Source organism: Protopterus annectens, chromosome 17.part0, assembly GCF_019279795.1.
Source record: "Protopterus annectens isolate FY-2018-M chromosome 17.part0, PAN1.0, whole genome shotgun sequence".
NCBI classification, from domain to species: Eukaryota; Metazoa; Chordata; order Ceratodontiformes; family Protopteridae; genus Protopterus; species Protopterus annectens.
Window position 1 is genome coordinate 482290925 of NC_056751.1, and position 25591 is coordinate 482316515.

A 25591-nucleotide genomic window follows, 5' to 3' on the forward strand; every position below is an offset into this window, starting at 1 on the left:
TCCACAAAAAATGACACGTTGACTAGGTCTATGATAAAACTACCCAGGATGAAGTCAAAAGTATACCCATCTTAGAAGGCTGCTTAAATGAGTACATATTATATAGTCAGAGTCCTTAATGTCTCAAGTAACATATCACTCATGGAGTTCAGAAAGCAGGTGTAGGACCTATAATGAACTTTTGAGAAAACTATTTTTGACTTTTGCAATGGATGACAGTAAAAATCCAAACCCTGTATAAAAGCTTTTACTTTCTCAGTAGCATGTAAATGAGTTGTACATTGGTAACCATTGGTGTAGTATTCTGTTTCATCAGGCTACAGGAAGTTCTTGTTTACCTATGCTGCATTTCTACCAATGTTGTGAAATAGCCACATGGAAGGAAAAAATAATGGCAGTCATTTGTGCTGGATTAATGCATTGTACACATCGATGTCCTCCATACTTATTTATATAATTCTTCTTTTCTGGAATCTTCATTAATAGATATTTTACTTTTTCCCAGTATAAAGCACTGTAAATCCAAAGACAGACTTCTGTGGTCTAGTTTTTAACATCAATGGCGTTCCAAACTATTAATAACATATAAGGAAAGATCTCCACACAAAAAAGGTGCCAAGTTATTCTTCTATTAAGAAATGATTTCCTAATAATATTTCCTCATTTGTGTAATGCATTTTGACCTTCTCTGAGAGTGATTCACTATATTTGGCGTACATTTTGTTTGTACTTTGCAGCCATATAGTATGGATACCTCTATGGTGGATTGTACATTTAATCAAATACTATGCCTTTGAGTCTCACTTCAGAATTATCAGCAATCAATGAGTCTACCTAGGAAACAGAAATAATAAATAACTAGATCTCACTGTCTCCAATCTACTAAGCCATGTCAGTTATTCTATCTCACACAGTCTGGACAAAGTGAATAAGACCATGTCTCCAAGAAAAATAAAGTTTAGATTCCTTCTGTTAGACATAACTTATATAGCTTCATGAAAAATGGCTATCAAGGTTAAGATTGTAGCCTTCAGACATTTAGGACAAGAATAGCTGATGCCAACAGACAGCAGAACAACATGTTTACAAACATTGTGCCATGTCAGTATGAGAAAGTGAGTCTGATGACATTCTACAATTTCCTCTTCAAGAGTAATCCACTCACAATATAAGTGACATAAGTTCATATCTGCAAACAACAACATATTCTTTAAGAACAGGCCTCCTCCAAACTGCTGGAAAACAAACAGTATAAAAACAGGATCTTCTAAACCACCTAGTAATGGAACAATTAATTATTACTAATACAGGACAATAAAACCTTCTGCTGCTATACATTCATGCTTGCCATTCTATTGAATACATAGAAAATGACTTTACAGTATATGTACAGCATATATGACAATACAGGCATTAGAAGACTCAGTCATGCAACATAGGTAGCCAGAAAGAACAATAATAGTCACAAAGGTAGCAATAATCTTAACAGCATCTGCCTCAAGCTGAGACTTGGATGGCGCCACACATACTCTGCTTAATACTTGTATGACTCCGTGACACAGCTAAGAAAATAAATGTGACTTGGAAGACAGCAGAAGATTTAATAACTAATGAAATGGACCTTTCTGATCTCTCAAAACAAAAGGCATGTAAACCTCCAAAGGTGCATATGCTTTATAACATCTCATTGACAAATGTACACTACATAAGCACCTTTCAGAAAAAAAATAAATAAATACTGATTTATGTTATGAGCAAACGTAGAGTAAGTAAAGGAAGATAAATATTTGCAAAAGAAATCACAGATTATGCAATAATAAACACACTTTTTTAAACTGCATTTTCCCTAAACTGCATTTCAGTAATGCTGTTAGAGATGCAATATGAGTTCCAGACTGGTACAGACAATTTTAGACTCTGATTATCTTCCAGCCTATGATTATAGTATTCTGTAGCCTCAAGATAGGATTGCCTGTGCTTAAACTGGCAGTGATCAACAGGAGTCATTTCTCTTTGCCAAAACATGAGTACTCAGATTGTGGACATTCGAGTACTGTGTTTCAGAAATAGTGACTTTCTTCAAAACTGTAGAAGACAGACAAAGGTTTCTGGATAATGGTGGAGTGTCTTTGGAGTTGATTAAGCACATAATGTTAAAAAGAATCTATAGTGGCATTTCTCCACAAGGGCAGCCTTACTACACCTTTGCAACATACATAACATCTTCTTTCGGTTGTTCCTGCTAGGGGTCGCCACAGCAGATCACCTGTTTCCATTTCTTCTTGTCCTCTGCATCTTGCTCTGTCACACCAACCACCTGCATGTCCTCTCTCACCACATCCATAAACCTTATCTTAGGCCTTCCTCTTTTCCTGTTACCTGGTAGCTTTATCCTTAGCATCTTTTCCCCAATATACTCAGCATCACTCCTCAGCACATGTCCAAACCAATGTAATTGTGCCTCTCTGGCTTTGTCTCCAAACCTTCCAACCTGGGCTGACCCTCTTATATACTTATTCCTAATCCTGTCCACCCTTGTCACACCCAGTGCAAATCTTAACATCTTTAGTTCTGCCACATCCAGCTCAAAGTCCTGCCTTTTTGTCAATGCCACTGTCTCCAACCCATATAACATAGCTGGTATCACTACCCTGTTGTAGACCTTCCCTTTCACTCTTACAGGTACTCGTCTGTCACAAATCACTCCTGACACTCTTCTCCACACACTCCATCCTGCCTGTACTCTCTTCTTCACCTCTCTTCCACACTCACCGTTACTTTGAACTACTGACCCCAAATATTTAAACTCATCCACCTTCACCACCTCTACTCCTTGCATCCTCACCATTCCTCTATCCTCTCTCTCATTCACGCACATATATTCTGTCTTAGTCCTGCTGACCTCCATTCCTCTTCCCTCTAGAGCATATCTTTGCAACAATAGACTTATTATCTAAGTGAAACATCTTTCTAGAACTCCCAGACAATGACATTGGATTGCCAATCTGGCTTCATAAAAGGTAGACCCTGACTACTAGATCTGGTAAATTTAATTTAGAAGGTCACAGAAGCACTGGATAGCAGCAAATTTGTGCACGCTGTCTACATGGATTTAGTCAAGGCCTTTGATGCATTCTCACACTGTGGCATTATTGATAAACTGATCCAATTAAATGTTAACACCTTTGTAAATCACTGGCTAGCAAACTGGATTGCAGATAGGACTCCCACAGTCAGAGTTGATGGCACATTCATCTCAAAAAAAAAAACATCTCACAAATGGCACCATTGAAGTTTCTGCTTTATGGCCATTTCTTTTCAGCTTATAAGTCTCTGATGTCAAAGTCTAGCTCAAGAGTTTCTGGCTGACTAAGTTTGCTGATGACCGCAAAAAAAGTGGAGCAGTCTTAAACTCACCAGATGATATTAATTAATATCTTCTAGAAGGACCTAATCCATACAAATTCTTGATATCTGGCTCATGATGCCAAGTACAATGTAAAGAAATGTGGTATTATTCTCAATGGGAAGAAAGAACACTTTCATACCTACCTCAAAACTGATATTCCTCTCAAAACAGATAATGTCACAAGAGGGCTAAGTATAGTCTTGGAAGACAAACTTTCTTTTATCCATTGCCTGTCAAGCACCATTATGAAATCCTTCTACCTAGTATAATGAACTAAAGTGTATCCAACAGGTCCAAGGAAGTTATTGTCCTTTTTGACATTTCTCATATTAGATCCATAATAGAATATAATGTCCCTTTTGACACATACTATCCAATTATGTTGAACAACTATAAAAAGCATAATGCTTCCACACTAATAAAATTTTCAGGTAACATCTTCCTAAGCTACAAATAATTCCTAAAACTTACCAGTTATTTCCATTTTCTGTACATTTCTACTTGACAACTTCTGCTTAGTTTACAAAGGCTGCAGACAAAACTGTCCTGCTTGACCTGTTACACATTCACAAAATTGCAAGCACCATCAAGACAGATTCTAGGAAGTTAAAATATACATTATTACATGAAACAGAACATGTCTGAGGGAGAGGTCACTATCTCAAAGGATTCTCTAGCTATGGAATAAGCTCCATTTTCTTAAACAAAAAAGCTCCCTAACATTTTTTAAATCCAGATTTGATATGTGGATGAGGATTCCTAACTTCATCTCTGGTCATACTCCTCAGCCATTACTGATATAGGGAGAAAGTAGTGGGAATTGCAGTGGCTATAATCCCTCTATTCAACTGGTTGCCTAGTATAGAATGCTGAAGCTTTTATCCTATATTAAGAAGGATAGGGTTTATGGATGGAGACCCCCATCTGGAGATGCAAGGCACATCTTCTAACCCATAAAACAGTAATTCAAGGCAGATGTCCATTTGCAGATTTTAGTCACGGTGTTGTGCATTTGTTATAGAATACTTGCTATTTTTGGAGGATTTCTAAATGACACTTAAGAATAATACTGTTTATTTCTCTGTCCAGAAATAGAATACTATTTTATTTGAGATGATCAGCAAGCATATACTAAATCAGAGGAGTGCATAAAACTGATCTTGTTTGCCATGGAATGACATGTGCTCATACATATTGCATCTAACCATGCAAATTGCAAAAATCTAAAACTGTAGGCAGATAAAATACAGCTATATTCAGAATCTTTTATATATTTTTAACTGGCTAAACAGTGCTGCCGGGAAAATGCTTATTAATTAAATAAAATGTAGTACATCTGTGCTGGTAATCTAAAACTTAAGCATCCTGGATAATTAAAAGACAACAGCCTTGAAATAAATGTTCATTATAAATACATGATAGCAAGTTAGAAGTGTAGAAAATATAACCAAAGAACTGTATCAGCAGCACAAGTCGTAATCAGAAGCAGCCATTTTGATGTTTTCTCCCACACCTTGCACAGCAAAACATATAGCTGAACTGCTATTAAAGGAATCCTAAAATGCTAACAGAAATACACGCTCTATTCAATAAATGCAGGCACTGATGAAAAGGAAAGCATCTTTCAGTGTGTTTATATTTTTGAATCTCCAGTGATCAATTCGTGTGGACAGTGAAGCTTGGATTTATACTTGAAGCATGTCGAGTGAGTCATATTGTCAGAGATGTGCTGCATTAAGGAATGCTCATTCTCTGCAGATAGGCCTTCTGTAATCTCTGCTAGGAAGCATTCATCTCACATATTACTTAGCCACATATTTCTCTAAATTGCCGTTTATCAATAAAACACTAGAAATGTTTCTAAGCAGCATACTGTTGCACAAAGGCAAATTATGTCCTTGTGTCTATGAATAAATAAATCATGTGTTGCAATTATAGTGAATGAAATTAGTGGACTACATGAAAAACCTGACTAGAAGCAGTCTGGTGCAGCTAGTTTGTACATTCACATGTATAGATACACACACACACACACACACACACACACACACACACACACACACACACACACACACACACACACACACACACACACACCTCCTTGAATAAATCAGTTGTAACATGGTTTATTCTGTCCATATTCTCACCTTTGCTACTGTAAACTAGGTTGCAAAGTCCCATTTAATCACACTGTTAAATAAGACACAGTGAAATACTATACTCTAAAAATCAAACAGTAATTTTCCCATCCTTCAAGAAAGAGCACTTATTTTCCCATCTTAAGGAAACCATGAACATGCTTCACTGAGAATGAATACTTCTTTCCTTGCAGATCAAGCTATATGTTGAAATTAAAAATACATGTGCCTCAAAAGGCCTCCCTCATTGTCTCAGCAGAGCGTACCCCGACTCCTTCCTCTATCATTTCTTCCTCATACAAATGTGACGCCAAACATGCCATCTTGCTGAACAGCAGTTTTGCAAGAGACATGCTCATCCCATGCCTTTAAGAAACTGCTATTCATTATATATCGACCAGAAATACTTTACATGCTGTGTTATACCTGAATTACTTTCTTATAACTTAATGAAATATGTGCACATTGTGCTGTTGTGCCTTTATGTATGAAGTATTTCAGTCTTCTCAATCTCATTTAAAGAAGCTCTGTACAGATAAAAAAATGAAATGCATACATACATAAACACACACACACACACACACACACACACACACACACACACACACACACACACACACACTATCTTATTTATATATTTTTTACTTCAATATGCAAAATAGTTTGACATTGTGGTTAATAAGCAGCATTTCAGGTAAATAAAATACATTTGTTTTCAGAAGGTTTTCATGAAAGGCTTTCCCAAGTAAAGAGATTACTGCTAAATACTATTACAAATATTGCAGGCCTAACAATCCCTGCTGTCACAAAAATAAGATTAAAAAGAAACATTAGCAGCTTCTCGAATGTTTACTAAAATTGCCATATCTTCTAAATATATTCTAGCAAAACATTTTGCAGTGCACTGCTGCTTTTAAAATGCCATTTTCAGAGCAAGTAAACCTGGGTCACTGTTGTGCACAAGGCCACTATGCTTTCTTTGAGGTTTATTGTTAGCATATTTATGAAAATTAAACTTAAATGCATTTGGCTGGTCTAAAAGGATGGCAATACTTCTCTGGCCCAGTTTGGTTCTGATGCTCTGAATGAAAACACATGTGAATTTTTAAATTAAATTCCTAACATTCAACAAAATAGTGCTATCTTAGTTTAAAGATTAAAACATATATTTTCAAATTATGCCCTGCTCCTCTTTTTTTCTTCCTCCCGCAGTCTGTCTTACTGTTAGCTGTATGTTAAATCTAGTGACACAGTTGCATTGCTATGGTTACCACTCACCATTTCCAAGCTCTGTCTTTTTCTTCTCTTAGAAGCCTTTTATTTCCTTGTTCCTTTTGCATTTCTTCAAGCAGTGATCCAAGATAACAATCCACATTACAATAAAAGAAGTAAATAGAGAAAAACAAAAAACAACTAGTCTCCCCAATACAAAACAGTAGATTCAGTAGCAGGCAACAGTCATCCAACAGCAGAATGAAGGTGAGAGTAGACTGGGGAACACGCAGAAACAATTCCCCCTAAATTCTCCAGAATGTGAATTTCCCAGGTTTACACTGCACTCATTCCATCCTTTTCCCCTTTAAGCCTAATATGGGAGTGGGGAGGGGAATGCTCGACACACTTGATAAATTACAAGATCAATCCATCCTTTTGCACTGTTAAAACATTCTGTAAAAGGTTTGTCATCCTCTGTCTTTTGACTTTTTAATTTTCCGTCTTCAGCAGGCTAGGCTTAAAAACCACACATACAAGGAAAAAAACTGCAGTGCCCCCCACCCCCCTATTCACAAGCACTGGTTTCCTCTTCTCTCTCTTACTTGCTGGCCCCTTCTTTTTTGTGTGTGAGTGAAATAATTTCTCCTTTGTGATGTGATTATGGTTTCTAGTCACACGGCAGTGCGGGGAATCTCTCACAGCTTGCCTCCTCGCCTTTTATTCCTTCTTTCTTTCCTTCTGTCCTGTGTGTTTTTTTCCCTCCATTAAATCAATTCAGCTATGCTGCGGCATTGAGATTCTGGCACATTAAAGATGCATGTCATTACCTTCCAGCATTTATTGACGATAATATATTTTGTTAGATCCAGATCTGGTAAATAAAACAGTAAACCAGCCGAGAAGATAAATTAAAAAAAAAAGCTTTACATATCCATGAGATAACTTGACTTCTCCTTGTCTCTTCAATGCAGTAGGCTTGAATAAAATGTAGTTAGAGCCTCACTGCACCAGGTCACGTCAATCCTTGCAACACGCTTTTTCTACTGCTGCTAGTTCTTTGCTTTTTTTTTTAAATGCCCTCTGAATGTTGGTGCGTAGGCCTAAAATAAGGGAGGGTTTCCTTCTTCTCAGATGATGCAAATAAGTATCTCTCTCTTTCTTTTGCTTTTTCGTCTCTCTTTTTCACTCTGTCTTTCTTGCTCTCTTTCTCCCCCTCCCTCCCCCTCAGTTCTCTGGATCGAAGGAATAAAATCCAATTATCTAATTACTATCTATAATCTCCTCAGCGATTGGCCGACTGGATTACCAGAGACGATGTGCAGAGGCGATGCTGAGCTGAGATGGAAATGGAGTGTTTGCAGCTGACAGAGCAAGGGCGCCACCTTCCTCAAAGAAGTCCTCCTACCTAGATGGAAAAACAGAGAGACAGCATTGAATAGTATGGGCTGGAGAAGGGATGGATAGCATATGATTCAAGGCCAAACACAGCATAGCATAAAATAGGCCCACAAAACTTCAGATGTATCTGTAAATGGCAATGCAACTCTAATATTACAAAATAACTTTAATACAGAAGATAAGAAATGGGAGTTTATGTCATAGTTTATATATACATTGTGTTCTAAAGTGTATGATAATATGTAACAGATATAATAACATGGTACTAAAGCATTTGAATGTATTAATACAGTTATTTTCTTACACCATCATCAGCATATTATTTGTAACCATCTCATAACTCAACTTTTTTTAATGTGGGCTAGAATGCAACATGAAACATCCACTGGGCAACTTTTTATTATTATTGCATTCAGCTGAACACCTAGACCAAAAGCAACAGCTGCTATATAAAACTGAGACAGAACTTTTGGTTTGTCATATCAGCTGAAAAGTAGCACATCTCTGTTTTACAGTATTCACACTGGTATTGCACTACACTGGAACCATCACAGCCTTTGCCCTGGTTTCTGGTGATATAAAGCAGGGCTTATTTGTGGCATATATAAAAACAAAACAGATAGTATAAAAGAAAATGACTGTCATCAACAAAACAATTAACCTTCTGACATTTCCCAACAGAGTATTTTGAAAAGAAAAAACTGAATAGCGTCACAGTAAGAGAGTACTTTGTCAGACATATATAAATAACATATTTCAAAGCTGTGCACTGGCATTTTATACAACTGAAAATCAATCAGTGCAAATGTTTTATTTGTTCAACAAATATTTTACATAAAGAATGAATGAGATGGAAGATACCATGCCCTACAATAAGCCTTGTATGTTTTTGTTTGCTTGCTTGTTTTTTTTTTTTTTAATCAAGTAAAAGTCCTGAGCATAGTGGCTGCTTTCTGCAGGAATCAGAAAGTACAGAAAATGAGTTCATTAGAGTCCTATACTTATGTAAGTGGAGACTGCAGGTCTCAAACCTAGGACTACACTATGAATTACAATAGAAGAACACTGCCTTATATGTATGAGCTATACTTCCTTCGTATACCTAATATAGAAAGTGATGCTGAGTATAAAACTTTGGACCTAGACAGCAATACTCAGAATGTGGTAAGAAGTAATTCAGTGGGGCTGCAGTCCTCTGACTTGCATGAGACCCTAGAAGACAACTGTAAAGCACAGTGACTGGATTGTCTATTGCAGAAAATATGAAGATGATGAAGTGACGTTTGCAGGGACAAAGTCAGGACCTCTGCAGTAAACCAGTTAAAAGTCTAAAAATTTCCTGGACCTGAAAATACTATGGACAATAAGCAGGAGGTATAACTGCTATTCTCTTGGAACATATGGGAACATATGAACTTGCATATTAAAATTCAAACTACAAAAGTAGCAATAAAAGCACATGAGAAAAGCACATAGTTATAACTAAAGGTCAATTGGACATCTAATATGGTGAACAGTCATTGTGAATCCTATAATAAATCAGTTCAAAAATAACAAAGACCTCAAAACCTGACCAGTGTAAAACTATTTAAAGTAGAACAGTAATCACTATTGCCTCCTGGATGTAATCAAGCAAGACTTCATTAGACTGTTCATCCAAGAGAAGCAAATAGCTGGTCAAAGTAAAACAAACACACCAAGTCATCTGTGGTAGAACTTCAAACCTAATCTGCTCTATTTTGCAGATATTTGGACAACAGCGCAATAGTGTACAAAGAATGAGGCACTAGCTAGTGTCCTTTATAGGTTGATAGATTAGTACTAGACTAACTACACTTGTGGGCCATTTTAAGCCTAGCCAATTACCCCATGTAAGAATCAAACCCTGCACCTTGTGTCTATAAGATAAGCACATTAACCATTATACTAATCTCCCACCCTGGACCTGCATATTGTATAAGAACATGTGCGTACTACTGTGCTTATGTAATGGACATATAATAAAATATAAGGCCACACGATGTGCCCATCGCCTCTGCTAGAAATTGTTTAATAAAACTTGTGAAAAGTTTCTAATGAAATCATTAAATCCATGATTGTAATAACAGTTTAGCAGTTTAAATCAGATGTAGCTTTCAAATTTTTCTAAATTATTGAATATGTTTAGAAACATCTCTAAGCACTAAACTTTTCTCTTGGACAAGTATACTCTGACAGACATTCTGTATTCATACTATTATTTTCATTATATTGATATAGTTCATCTGTATTAACTGTAACACTCATTTTATTAATATTTCTTAAACATGTACATTGCATTTTAAGCCGGTGGTCATTTGTTCCTGAAAGGTTTTAAAGCATTAAAATCTGCAGATTATGTTTTTGTTTAGAGGTGGTAGGGAACATCTGCCAATATTTAAACAAGACTGACATGAAATAAGTACACATTCATAAACCTGTGACACACAAGTTTGCCTAGTTTGTTTCTCAGCATTTGGGCTATATTCCAAAATAAATAGCACTATGGGATGCTCTGTTTAACATGACTGTTCTTCTTCTTTTAAACTTTATTTGTTTCATGGCATGGGGCTAATGTGGATATCTAGCCACATTCCATGAAGCCAGAAAAGTGAAAAAAAAAACACAATTACATTTAAGTAGCTCTTTGAATACTGCTACTTGTTTCTGAATACTCTTGTTGGTGTTAGACAAATGACAACATCTGTCTACTTATTTATTGTACACCATCCCTCATTCTTTCACTGTTTTGCTTTTCTTATGTTATTATGCTCCTGAAGGCATTGAATATTTCTTACACAATACAGAATCTCAATATTCTGTCATTTTTTGTTCTTTATCTTTTTACACCCATAACTAATAATTATTTATCTCTTCCATGTCAGACTATACCCAATGAATAAGAAACATAGACCCATACTGAATGTGAGCAAGAGACATCTATGAAAGGTATTATAAGGGCACCTATGAGGTTTGTATGTGCTAACACTTGCATTGTGGCATTTGATGGACAAATATCTGTTGTCCTAACCTTACTACTGGTAGTGGCATCAGGAACTATCTATAACTCAGAGTTCTACAAATGCTTGCTCCTCCAGATGCATCTACAAGTTCTCCATCACTGGCTCGGGTGGCCACTGCCAGCATTGTCCCTTTACTGCTTTGCTACTTCAGCCAAGCTTCCACTTACAGCAGAGCTTCCATGAGTCAGCTGGGAACCACCCTTCTCCCCAGATGGACATGTCCATCTTCCCCTGCAAGCTCCATCAAGCACCATAGCATCTACAAAAACTGATGTCACCTGGTTGTAGTCAGGGCTTTATCCCTGTACATCAAGAAGCTGGCAATATTCTGCTAAATTCCAATTTTCCAGCCAAAAGTACTGATGTTTCAACATACTGTAAAGCATACATGCACACATATCTGCATACATTAGACACACACACGTAAAGTAATGCAGACCTTTATGACAGACTGGAGAAGTAAGATAACTCTCAAGGAAATAAGTATTTTCCTTATTAACAGAATCTACAAGGTCATGTTTTCTTACATCCAGCAGTGAAACAGCAGTAATCAAAACCAATATACTATAATATCACTTATATGTTTTATGTGTACAACACATGAGTTATAAAGATACATTTAAAGTGGTTTTGATTTAGACCTTGGTTTAGTGACTTGTAGTGTTAGGGTGTGTCAAAAAAGGAAATCTTGTCAGCCTAGCTATCTGGAATTTTGTAAATAATCATATGTCATTTGTGAATATCAACATGATTCATATGCTTGTCTTACAAGTATATTAGAACTGGTACGGAAGTATGTGTTGAACAGGGTTTGTACAGTACTGAGCTTAAAAGATGTATCCACAGTGTACCCTACTGGAAGGGAACAGAAATGTGTGCATACTATTGTAGCCTTGTAAATATACATATTTTTAACAGTGGAAACGAACATAGAAGGTTAACTTGCAAAACTTCAGGAAAATAGTTTGAATTAAATTGTTTTATAACCATGTAATAAAACAGAAGGTTTCAATGCAGCAAGGAGACAGGATTTCTAAAACTAGGGAGCCTTCTGCATTGTTTTGTAAGTACTTTATTGTTATATATCTTCCAGCAGCTGCAAAGATCTGAGGGATATGTATTTTTCACAGGAAGATGCTAAATGCTGGCAGTTTCTAGCAATGGGAATTTTCACTTGGGCTAGTCAGATGACAAAAATGATGTAATCCTGCAAGTATCCCAGCAGTAATATTTGAAATATTAATTAAAGAATTTTCTGAGAGATAGACAGACTCTGCATTTTGTATTTTGTGTTTGATCTGGGAACATAAGCTGGGAAAATCCACTCATCACATTTGCAAGCAAGTTAACTAGGGTACAGTAATTTATTTTAGATTCAGTAAGGAATATAGTAAAGATTAGTTTAGATGTTTTCTGTATTTATCTTGGACTGTCCTGCAATGTTGTTTTAAATATTTCTTGCGATTCTGAACTCTGAAGTCACTGTGAATACATATTTAGTATTGTCTTTTTCTTTTATTATTTATTATTAAATATGTTTAAACCTGTCATTTTGGCTGATATTTGTGAGACGTATTTAAGTTCTTATAGTACTTGCATATCTGTTTGATATCACTGTGCAGGCCACTCCTGATAGCCTTGCTCTTGGTCAAACTACCATTTGGATTAATAGTAACATAACACAATAAGACTGGACAACTTTTCCTAAGGGCCATTAAGCAGCTGATAAGGAGTGACTGGTGGCAGGTGAAACTACAATCGTCAGAGAACTCGTGGGCTTGGCCCAGTAGAACTTGGCAGAAGCCCAACAGCAGAAAAAGGGCTGGTATGACATGAATGTTTGAGCTAGAGAGTATGCTGTGGGGAAGCAGGTAATGGTTCTAATTACTGTCAGACACAACAAGCTGCCAGCAGCTTGGGAGGGACCCTTCAAAGTGGTAAGAAAGGTCAGTGATGTTACCTATATGGTAGAACTGCTAGACAGGAGGCAGGGGCATAAGTTGTACCATCTTAACATGATGAAACCTTCCCTTGCTAGGGAAGCCCAGGTACTAAGTATTTGCAGTACAAGGCAGGAGGAGTCTGAGGGGGATCTATGGCTATAGGTTGCCAGCCAGCAAAATCCCAAATTATTATGGTGGAGCCTAGGAGTGCAGGCATATGACAGGACAGTGCACCACAGTACTAGGGTCAGCAATGCCAAGGCAGCTGGAATCTCGAGACAGGGAATGCGGTAAGGTATTCCCAAATAGGTTCAACCCTCTCAAGCAATGTTTCTCAAGGGTGACTTGAAAAACTAGCTTGAGTCTTCGGGGGGGGGGGGGGTATGTCATGAAATAAGATACTGCCAGTCCAGCTAGCTGGAATTTTGTAAATTACTATATGTCATTTGTGAATATCAACATGATTCATATGCTTGTTGTACAAATGTATTAGAACTGTATGTCATATTGTACAGACGTGCTGATGAGATATTTTGTAAAGTACTGAGCAGAAATGTATATACACTATTGTAACTTCTACAATGTATATATTTTAACAATGGAAACTGTAACACAAGAAGTTAACTTCAGAAGAATAGTTGAGATTGAAGTACTTTATGACTGGGCCATAAAAAGAGATGTTATCGTTTAGTTTCAGTGCAAAAGGAGACATAATGTTTAGTACTGGAAGTTTTTTTGTATCGTCTTGGAAGTGTTTATTGTTTTATGACTTTCAGGATTTGCCTTACATCTAAGGGAAAAAATTATGTATTTTCACAGGTAGATGCTAAATGCTGTTGTTTTTGAGCCTGGGAACTGAAGTCAGATGACAAGAAATTATGTAATTCTGCAAGTATCCCATCAGTAATATTTGGGAAATTAATTTGGGAAGGTTCTGAGAGAGAGAGATAGCATTTTGGATTTTGTCTTTTACCTGACAAAATCATCCACTCACCACATCTGCCTGCTTGCTCTGTAAGTAAGTTAACTGTTGTATAGTAGTTCTCTTAGATTCAGACAGGAATATAGTGAAGTATAGCTTAGATGTTTTCTTTATTTATTTGAGACTGTCCTGCAATGTTGCTTTTAATATTTATTGTAAATTTGAACTCTGATGTAACTGTGATTATTTACTGAAAAATTTATTGTTCTTTTATTATTTGTTATTAAATATATTTAAACCTTCCATTGTGGCTGATATTTGTGAGACATATTTAAGTTCAGAGAGTACTTATTTGGCGACACTGTGGGCCACTCCTAATAGACTTGCTCTTGCTCAGTTTACCATTTGGATTAATAGTAACATTACACTGTAAGATTGGACACCCTTTGTTAAGGGCCTTAAAGTAGCTGATAAGGGCAGGGCTGGTGGCAGTGATAGCTACCTTACAGTCTGGGCAAAAGGAAGCAAAGCTAGTAAATCTGTGCCAGGCCTTTCCCAGATGTGAATGTGGTTGTGTGTGTGTGTGTGTGTGTGTGTGTGTGTGTGTGTGTGTGTGTGTGTGTGTGTGTGTGTGTTTGTGTGTGTGTGTGTGTTTGCATAAATCAAACCTCAAAGAGTGTGTGTGTTTCAGCTACTTGGGCAGGGATACGAAGCACTGGTTGGACAGAGGTACTGCTGGAGGTCTTGGCTTGGCTGAGTTCTCAACTCTATAGCTGTGCCAGTGGGGGGGGCTCTTATTGGGGATCTAGAGAAAGAGGGAGAACCCAGCCTCAGACTGACTGTGGTCTCTGTGTGCTCTTAAGGGAAACTGCACTTGATGCAGAGAGCTACATCTAGAAATACTGTGTGTGTACTTGTTATCCTCCTAATGTACATCTCCTACTGGTGTTAGTGATGAGGAATGAGTCCCCTTGATTACTGGTACCAGTGATGGGACATCACAGTAGGTACTAATGGAAGAAAGAAAGCCTGCTACTAGAAAATCATATATTAGTAAAAGGAAAAGATTTTCTAGCTGGTGCCAACAACATAGCCAGCACCAATTCAATGTTAGTTGATCTCTGGTTTTACAATATTTGTGTGAATTACTAAATTATGGTCTTTCTAACTCCTCCATCCAGGTTCATTTATCAGCCACTTTAGTATGTCTGCCCATGGATTCTCCTCTTTCAGTGCATTCTCATGTCAAAATGGGTTTTGCATAGGATGCCTCCACAAAAACTGGTGCCCCCTCCTTGGGATCTTAATTTTGTGTTAGAGAAGCTAACACATAGCCCATTTGATCCTGCTAACCTCACTGACTTGAGGTTCTTAATATGGAAAACAGTTTTGCTAATTGCTGTGACCTCTGCAAGAAGGGTATCTGAGTTGCAAGCTTTTGCAAGGAGTGAACCTTATCACATTTTCAACAGACACAAAGTTTCTTTGAGAACTAATCCTTCTTTTATACCTAAAGTAGTATCCAAGTTTACTTTAAGCCAAACTATCAATCTCTCCAATTTCTTTCCTGATAAAAATAAATAGAAAGGTTACTTCATACCTTGGGCATCTACATACAACTCAAGTAGTATCATGACAGAATTAAATCTTTCAGATCTTTGAATCAATTTTTAATTTCTGGCGAAAATAATGGATAACCTGTGTCAAAACAGATTGTTTCCAAATGGTTGTCTAACGCTATTACCTTTTGTTACACTCAACACAATAAAACAATTCTAGTCAGGGTCAAGCAGAAACAGAGCTGGCTCAGGCAGTTCCCTATGGCAGTACCATGAACCAGTGTCCCACTCCTCAACTCTTGAGGTGAAGAGCAAAAAAGAAGAAGAAGGACAAAAAGGCACTCTACAGTATCTGTATACAGGTACAGGACCCCTTCCCACCCCCAGCTCTTCCACTGAAGAGAAAAAAACTCTCCTTCTATTAATACACCAACCAGGTGGCCAAATGCACATCATGTTCCCTTCCTCTGCTCAGCCATACATGTGCCATTTCTGTACCCTTCCCCTGACCCACCAACCTTTTATTAAAAACATAAAACTTAAAAAAAAAATTCTCTTATAAACTGAAGCAAACTGTTGCAAGAGTTTATACCCTGCCTACATGGAGCACTACAGAGCGCAGATATTAAAGAAAATCAAGATTTTTTTTTTTTACTGTTAAACTGTAACAAACCATTTGATATAATGTAGCAAGCAGTTGCTATAGTTTAAACCACACATGGAGTGCTGCATTGCTCAGGTTTGAATGTAAATGCAGTACTGGCTTTTAAAAGCTGATATTGCATTGGATATTGGGATTAGCTGACCCACCCAAACACTGCCTGGGGCAGTTGACCCTCTTATCGACACCCTAGTTACACTACTGGGGTCAAGGCCTACTCTACCAGGGCCTTGGCTTTATCTATTCATTTTTGTAAGGTATTGGATTCTAAAAGTATTCTAGAACCTGTAATCTGGTCCTTTGTAAATACTTTTACAAAGCACTGTAAGTTTTATTGCTTTTTCAGGTCTAGATCAGGGTTTGTCAGTACCATTTTGCAGGGTCTCTTGTACTCCCTTCCCCCTCCCAAATGTAGTAAGTTAGGTTATTGTACTCATATAGCTAAGGCTACTGCAGTCATGATCAACATGATAAAAACAGTACAGTTGTGTAAGTAAACTTAACATAACAGTAGAGAAACAAATGCTCACTGCTGCAGTAGCCACTTCCTCTCTTCATCTCCCTTTTGGTTTGTGCTGTTTATGCCATGATGTGGTCATTTATTTTTGGTATTCCTAGCACTGTTCTGTCAGGTAGATGAAACAGTGGAAACAGGACCACCACAAAACAGTGCATATGTCAAAAAAGTAAAACTTTTAATAAAACGAGCGCTTTCACGTGTTCAAATACACGCTTCTTCAGGTTTAACTAAAAGACATTTTGCAAAAGCTTATATATACATAAGCCTCCAGGCACAGAATGGTACAATCAACACATTAATCACAATCAATTAAACAATTAATTAATCAAGACAAAATGTAAAAACTATATATTTAACAAAGCTCTAAGCATCCTAAAGACATCAAAAAACCTTCATGAGCTGCATCAAAACAGAATGAAATATATCTTAACAAATATATATATATATGAATTTCACTATATATAAAATTATTAAATGATGTGAAAACAATATATACATTCATAAGAATGAAATAAAATAAAATAAAATAAACATCCATCTACTGTTCTGTCAGGGCACAGCCTTCCTCTGTCTGTTGGCATGAAAACTCTGAAGCGTTTGGCACCCAACCCTTGTATTTTCAGTCAGTTCAGCTCAAACTGACTGATAGTTTGGACATGTGGAAGGAGCTCTGAAGCTTTGGAATCTGGCTGCCTGTTGTATCTTATGCAGGAAACAATCCCATTTAACTAAGGCTACTGCAGAAGTGGTCATTTTGAACATCTACTGATATGGTAAGTTAACTTCCACAGCTGTACTTTGCTTTGCCTAATGTTTTTGTGATATCATCTATCCTTGGCATTTTTTTCACTTCTTCATTTAATGTTATCTTACACAGTTTTTTTTATATACTTTCTCTACTAGCACAGATTCAAAATGATGCTATATTAAATTGGCTCTCCCAGGCAGTTAAGAGAAAAAAAAAATCATTCACTTCTTGCTTCTGGGCCTTAGAAGATATTTCATCTACTTGAACAAAAGGGATATAATCTCCTGATAAACTAATATTGGATTTATAACATCACCTGGGATGACTATAAAGGTTTCAGCTTCTGTTCATGTTTTTAACACATTTATGTGATATATTTGCTCTGGATTTCTATTTCCAGGTTGTATAATTTAATAGCTCATTCGACTCATTTCTTTACCACCTCAGAATGTATTTGCCATCTTGCTAGGAACTTATTTTCAGCACAGGGAACTAATGCTAATACTTTGTCCCCTATTTGAAAAATCCCTGTGTCAGGCATTTTTATTATATGCCTTCTGTTGCATCTTGTTTGCCCTTTATGTATGTTCTTTAACTATTTGCAAAACAATTTTAACCTGTATTGCAAGTTTTTAAAGTGTAATGTTGCAGTTTTATACAGGGATGTATCCACCTGTCAAGTATCATTTGCTTCTTGTAGCAAGCCATGGGATGTCTACCACATAATAAATCAAATGGGGATAAATCATATTGAAGCTTCAAAACTTCTATAATAGTGAAAAAAGAGGTAGGTATGTCACTGAATTTGGTTCTTGCCATCCTGTTCCATACCTTTCTTTAGAATAGCTTAAAAGGTTTACTAAAGTACTTCACTAAGCTATCATTTTTTTAAGGGTGGTATGATGAAGAATTGAAATAGTTTTACTTTAAAAACTGGCAAAGCTGGTGAATTATCCTGGACATAAATGGGATTCCAACATCACCCCGCACACCTTTTTTTTGCATATTTCTACACGTGGTCGGGGTGTTGTCAACTTTCTCCCGTTCTCTCAATCCAGTGCCAATCTGCTAGCTTCTTCAACAGTTATGCCTGATTGTCACAAATCTTTTTTCACACCATCCATCCTTTCTTCTCTTTGCTGAACACACTTGTTTCCTCTTGGCTTTTTCCTGTCTAAAATCTTATTGACGGGATTCTCTTCTGCTTTCCTGCACATGTGCCGAAACCTCTGTAATCTGTTCTCATTGACCTTTCCTGCAACTAGAGCTTCTTGGGCTTCTTTGCCAATGTCTTCAAACCTAAAACATTTTGCTCATGTGTACGTAAAGTGTTTTCACAATCCAGCATTCTGCTTACATATTCAACTTTTTTCTTCCTAAAATATCCCTTTCCAACTTTATACACTCCTTATATTTCTCCTTGTACACTATCAGCCAGAATAACCAAGTTTTAATAAAAAGTCCTCAAAAAACAATGGTCCTTTTGTAGGACTTTTGATTCCTTCTTTTAAGTTCTTTTATGTTAGAAACTCCCACAAGATTCTTTATGCCTTGCCTTCTATAATGTTTTGTTCATCATTACCTACCTACACCCATATAGCCCCATAGTCAGAAAAATGTGCCCCTCCCTTTCCTGCTATACCTCTTAACTCTGACAAAACAGCAAAATCTTTTTCTGTTTTCAAATGTCCTCTTCTAAGTAACTTTATACAATTTATCGTATCACTACATGACTTCACATCCTGATTTATCTTTGCTATATATTTTCTCATATTACAGATAAAGTTGCTGGCATATTATCCATTTTAATTAACACGTGCTCTTTATTTCCTCAGAGATACCCAAACTCTCTTTAATATTAGTGTAAGAATATTCCAGAGCTCTTCTGATTCCTAGCTATAGATCAGCTAGCATTTCATCATAAATACTGGTGATGTTAGTGCCCTTATATAGAGCTCTATATTTCTGCCTCTTGTACTTAATACCATTTGCTTCTTGGTATAAACTGACTCTTATATATAATTTGATAAATGTGAGTTAATTGCAAAGTGGTTTGACACTATTTCATGGTCATTATAATGCAATTGATCTATGTAGGTGCATGTTATAAAACTGTAAGCATTCCTTTATCAGTGAATGTGAGATGCCAGCAAATGTTTATTTGTAACCTATCCATGCCATACTTTGAGTCTTCTCCTTTTTGCAATTGCTCATCATAGCTTTATTTAGCAACAAATGAGCCTTTGCTCCATATGACATTTCTTTTGTTACCATCACATTGAGTTTTTTTTCCAAATGACTATAAACTTTGTCGGCACTAATTCCAGTACTCAGTTTGTACAACATCTAAAAGCAAGTTGTTTGTCTATAGTTTTTAGGATGGCTTGTAGGTTCATACACAAGGAGGAGTATCATTTTTCCTTTTGTTAACTGGGTCGATGTCTATTTGGGATGTGCATATAGATAGTGTAAAGATGCTAATATTTTTAACCAGAAGTCAGGTACTGCATTCGGGGCCTGGAGTTTTCCATTTAGGACCTTTTCTTAATTTTGTTTCAATTTCTCTGGCTGTTACTTCATTCTATTTCATATGCTTTGCATTTGAACTTCTTACTGTTTCTTTACTTCATCTATCATTTCAGCATGTTATTTTCCGCAAGGTGTTCATAGATATTTCTCCAAAATGTGGCTCTTCTTCTTTGGTGGTGTTTCTATTCATTTTGCTCTGTTTCCCAATTCTCTTTAAAGTTTATAAAACTTTTTTGGGTCATACATAAATTGCTTCATTTGTACTTTTTCATCATCCTTATTTGCATATCTTCTGATTTTTTTCTGCCTGTGCTGATGTCTTTAGTTTATTATTTGCAATGGTGTATAATAGATCCTGATATGTTCTAATACTGTGCATTGCTTTCATCGTGTCTATCTTTCTAAGTATCTCTGTGATCTGTTCCCTCTTATGTACTCTTCTAACAGTTGCAGTTTTTGTGTTAATTGTGTTCTAATTTTCCCTATTCAATGCTACCATGATGGCATTTTATTTCTTCACCTCCTTTCCTTTATTGCGCTGCATTTTTGTGGGAAGCCTATCTGTTATTAATTTATCTATACAGTAATATATCCTATTTAATTCTATCACATGAATGTCTGTTAATAGTCTTGATTATTATGTTCATCTGTTTTATCAGACTTCTAGCATTTTGAGTCTTTTTATTTTCTGTAATGAGCTTCTTTCAAAGATCTTAATATGTCTGTCCATCGCTAGTAAATTAAGGAGCTCTTCCCGTAGATTATTTTCTTCTAGACTGAGAATACATTTTTTGCTGTTTCATGCCGGCAATCTACAGAAAGTCCCAGAACATCTTCCTGTAATATATTCTCTTCAGCTGCATTCTGCATTATCCATTTCTTCTTCACTGCCCTATTACTCAACAGCATTGACTTCATCAGAATTGCCACTGTTTCCTGCTCCTTCCTTTGCTGTGCAAATCCAACTGAACATTTATACTGGTTTTTCACTAAAGGCTCAGTTAGAACTGCATAGACTTGAAGGGGTCGAACTGAAGCATCCGCAGGCAGGCTGAAGCTGGTGCTCTCACGGGAAGTATAGGACGAGGCTGGTGCAGGCTGAAGCACTCGCAGGAAGGATAGTGCTCTCACGGTTGAGTGAAACTCCTACTAGGACAGATTCAATGTGGAGTTTTGAGATTTGTCTGATGGATTCAACGTGGAGTTTGGAGACTTGTCTGGCTCAGATTGTGTGTGTGTGTGTGTGTGTGTGTGTGTGTGTGTGTGTGTGTGTGTGTGTGTGTGTGTGTGTGTGTGTAATGCCCCACCTGCAACATGGTGGTGGGTAGAGAATAAGGCTTGAACCCTGTACCTTGGGCTCAAGTGGCAAAAGCCTGAATTCCCTACCCACCACCATTTGTAAAAAATTTTAAGATTTTTGCAGATTTTTGCCTCATATTTGTTCTGTTCTGTTCCTCATAAAATCTGTGGTTTCTGTATTTTTGTTTCTTAACACAGCCAGTAGTGCAGTGGTGCAGTGGTAGCATTGTTGCCGGACAGCTACATGTTGTTTGGTTTGATTCTTGGCTGGGGTTCCTTCTGTGTGGAGTCTGCATGTCCTCCCAATGTTTGTGTGGGTTTGCTCTGGTGTCCTTGATAGATATTTGAAATTTGTCCCTGTTTTTTTGGACTGTATTCCCCCATTATTGGCTTCGTCCAGGTTTTTTGTGCCAAGATTGAGAGCTATGGTGATAACTAAACTCAATGAATATGTTTGGGGGCTGTATTCCCCCATTATTGGCTTTGTTCTGGTGTTTTGTGCTAAGATGTTGACAGCTATGGTGAGAATTGAATTCACTAAATGGTAGCCATTTAAGTTTCAGTCTTACTTTCTTTCATAAAACAGGTGATTTGGCATAGTGGTATGTTGCTCTGACTGTTTTCCACAGGGTCCTGGGTTCAATACTTGGCAGTAAAATGTATGGTGGCAACACAGCATTTTATTCTAACAGCTTCCCAACATTATACAAGCAATGTTTAAAATGTGTCCCTGTTTTTTGGTCTTTTGCACCCCCCCCTCTAAATTTTGGCATTTTCCAGATTTCTTGTGCTGCAAATTCAGAGATACAGCTGTGTGACAAGTAGATTTTAAAAGAAGCTGAGAGCTGCAGGGGAAAAAAGTTTAGTGCTGCTTATGCTGAGCCTGCTTGCATTGTTAATAGCACAACAGGTAGTGTACTTGCTTTTGATGCAGAAGGCTGTGGGTTTTACTCCCACAGTAGGTAGATGCATTGCTGATACTGTACTGTATTGTAAAGGGGGTAGATGTTGCAGTCCTTTTTGGTGAAGATACCTAGTAACTATGAACCTGTTATCGGTTTGCCATTCATTCCCTATTGCAATATTACTAGCTTATCATTTTTTAATGCAACTTAGGTAATTTATTCCTCAAGAGCAACAGGCACTTTATTTGTAGATGAAACAATGAAATATAAAGTTGTTTGCTAGCAGCAACGTCTTCAATAGTTACAGATTTCTTTAATGTAGAATTATTTAGATGACTTTTACTTCTTCAGAGATTGTGCATATTTACTGATACTGTTGTGACTTTTATAATAGAAATGTTCTGAATTGGGCAGTTTTGTCATTACTGGTGCATGCATTTTGCTGCATTGTTTACTAGAAAAATGGGCGGCCACTGTGGTGCAGCGGTTAGCGTTGCCACCTCACAGCAAGATGTTCTCCAGTTCAATTCTCAGCTGGGGTGCCTTCTGTGCGGAGTCTGCATGTCCTCTCTGTGGTCACGTGGGTTTCCTCCGGGTGCTCCGGTTTCCTCCCACATCCCAAAGACATGCTGTAGGTGGATTGGACATTCTAAATTGTCCCTAGGTGTGAGTGTGTGCGTGTGTGTGCCTTCTGTGGAAGGTTAGGCGCCGGGCTGGCAACTCGACACTGTAAAACTCCACTGCCAATCATGAGTGGACGGGTGATCTGCTGTGGTGACCCCTAACCAGGAAAAAGCCGAAAGAAGAAGAAGAAGTTTACTGGAAAAATGTTCTGAATTGGGCAATTTTGTCATTATTGGTGCATGCATTTTCTTTCATTGTTTACTGGAAAAATGTCCCAAACAAATTTAAAATGCCTTCTAACAACTGTACTATATTGTACAAGGAATATAATTTAATACAATCAGGAAGGTGCATCAGAGACCACGTGTATGTTTTGTGTGCAAGGGGCCTATGATTTGAAAACAGCCCAAAGTTAATCTTTATCTGCCACTGGCAAAATGTATTTTCTTTGAATGTGGGTTTCAATGCTGTTTCAATGAATGTGAGTTTCAAGGGCAGAGAGGTTTTAATGCTAAATCTGATTTTATTGTGAGATTACATTGCTTTATTTAGCAGGTGTCATAATGTTTGTGCTGTAAAATGCAAAATAAAACTTTCAAATGAAGTCCAAATCATCATAGAAGTAAATCAGTATGCACATTAGTGTTTATGGTAAATGGGTGAAATAGCCAAGTAATGGTTCATTGGAATGGCTGCAGGGAGGAGTCCATTCGACCATGATTTTGTAAGGGGGAAGGGCGGCAAACTCAAAGACAGTCCCGGCTGAACTATACCTCTCAATTGTCCAGATTTTCACAGAATGAATAGATTGTTGCTTCTTACTTTTGGTTTGTTCCTCATAAAATGTGTGGTTTTCTGGCAAATAATTTAGGAATTAAGTCACTAAATAATGACAGACACTGAGTTTCAGACTTCATAACCTTCAGAAAAATGCATGCTAAAGCAAGACTTGTTATTCTATCAATTGTCTCAGTTTATACAACAATTTATAGTACTGTTTATATGTTCCCCAGTATATTTGACCTTGTCCAGATTTCCTGCATTAACAGGTTGGGAGGTACGTGCAAATAAATTGCTTTATAGAATTAGGCATATCCAAACCTCTCAACTGTCCCTGATTTTGGCTCAAAATGTTGCTCTTCCCCTAATAATCTAACCGCAAAATGGCAATTTTGGAAGAAAATGTGGAGGGCTTACAATTAAGAAATAACTGTAATAATCAGAGTTATAGATTACTTTTAATTCAGAAATGCATGTAGATTCTTTTATTTTGTCAGTTGCTCAAGTTAGCAGTACTAATATTAAAAAAGTGTCCCTTCTTTGACAGGTTCCCAGCTGTATTGTGTGGCTATTTTATATTTTTGCATCACATTTTTGGTCCATTTTTCATAAAGTTGCGTTTTTTGGCAAATTAGTGGCAAATCATTAAAGACTAAAGTTAGAAAATAATGACAGACATTTGAGTTTCAGATTTCATACCTTTCAGAAAATTCATACTAATGCAAGACCTACTATTCCATTATCTTTCTAAGTTTATAAAAGCAATATTAAACATCATCCTTATTTTTGGGCCTTTGTCCCACTTCTATGTATAGCTCTGTCCATATTTCTTATTCTGAGGTTGAGAGGTATGACAAGTGTGTCAGGGCCATCACAGTCAGCCAGAGACATTTCAAATTGTGACATACTTGTTGCACCCCACTCCCCCATGTAGAGACTCTGATTGTGTCCCAGCAAGGCAAGGAGCAGTTATGCAGTGTAAATGTGAAGAATATCCCCCATCCAAGGTAGACAAAAGTGCTAGTTTTATTCCATCCTTGATTTTGCAGAATGTTCTGGTTTCTGTCATATTTTTATACTGTTGATTTATGCTTATTATTACTCAGAAAGTGCCTGTTGCTCTGTGTTTAAGTAGCAATGCTATAATGACCATCAGGTAAGCTTGTCTGAGAATGTAAGATGCAAGTAAGCTTTAATAAGCATACTGTTAAAGAATTGCCAACATTGGAAGCCTTTCTGTTGTTGTCATGCAGAGAATATTTACATAACTAGATAATGTATAAGCCTTGGGTATTGGAATGCATATGACAGTATTTGGTAATAAAGGACAGGATTACATTATTTTAAGAAGCTCATTACATTTGTTGGAGACTTGCAGTCATCTTTGCATGCTTTACCTGTAAACCAAACAGAATGCCAATCTATCAGGTGTGGTCAGGGACCTGTACAGTAATCCTTTAAGCAATGTATCTTGAGCTTGTTTCTTGTTTGCTTTCCATTTTTTACTTTGACCATGTTTTCCCCATGAAACAAGCAGATAGCTGTTGTCAAGCAGCAAGTCTTTTTTGGATAAAATACATTTTTACAAGTGGGGGTATCACAGAGATTGCTACTTTCAGCATGTTACTTGGTACTTTCATAAAGCTGAATATAAATTATAATTAGAGCTGCAGTGCAAGGAGAAGTGGTTTGAGTTGAGTGCTGCTTGTTTTTCTTATACTTGATTTTGACTGGCATTCCAGTAATGTATTAAAAAAGTAATTTATTTTTTCATGCCTCACAACCTTTTTGTTTCCATCTAGATATTAAATAAGTTGTCATGCAGCCAATGCATTGAAATATTTTTCTTCTTCTACACTTCATTTTGTCTTGATTGGAGTCTCATAATGACGGTTTGGCA

General features: G+C 37.0%; 1 protein-coding gene across 1 annotated transcript in view; it reads right to left on the minus strand.

The window, feature by feature from the left end:
* Positions 1 to 25591, minus strand: part of LRRC4B (leucine rich repeat containing 4B) — a 1817755-nt gene that overhangs the window by 822708 nt on the left and 969456 nt on the right. Inside the window, exon 4 of the mRNA XM_044059307.1 lies at positions 6826 to 8167. The gene's annotated coding sequence lies outside the window, so the exon portion shown is untranslated. The remainder of the gene's footprint in view (positions 1 to 6825; positions 8168 to 25591) is intronic.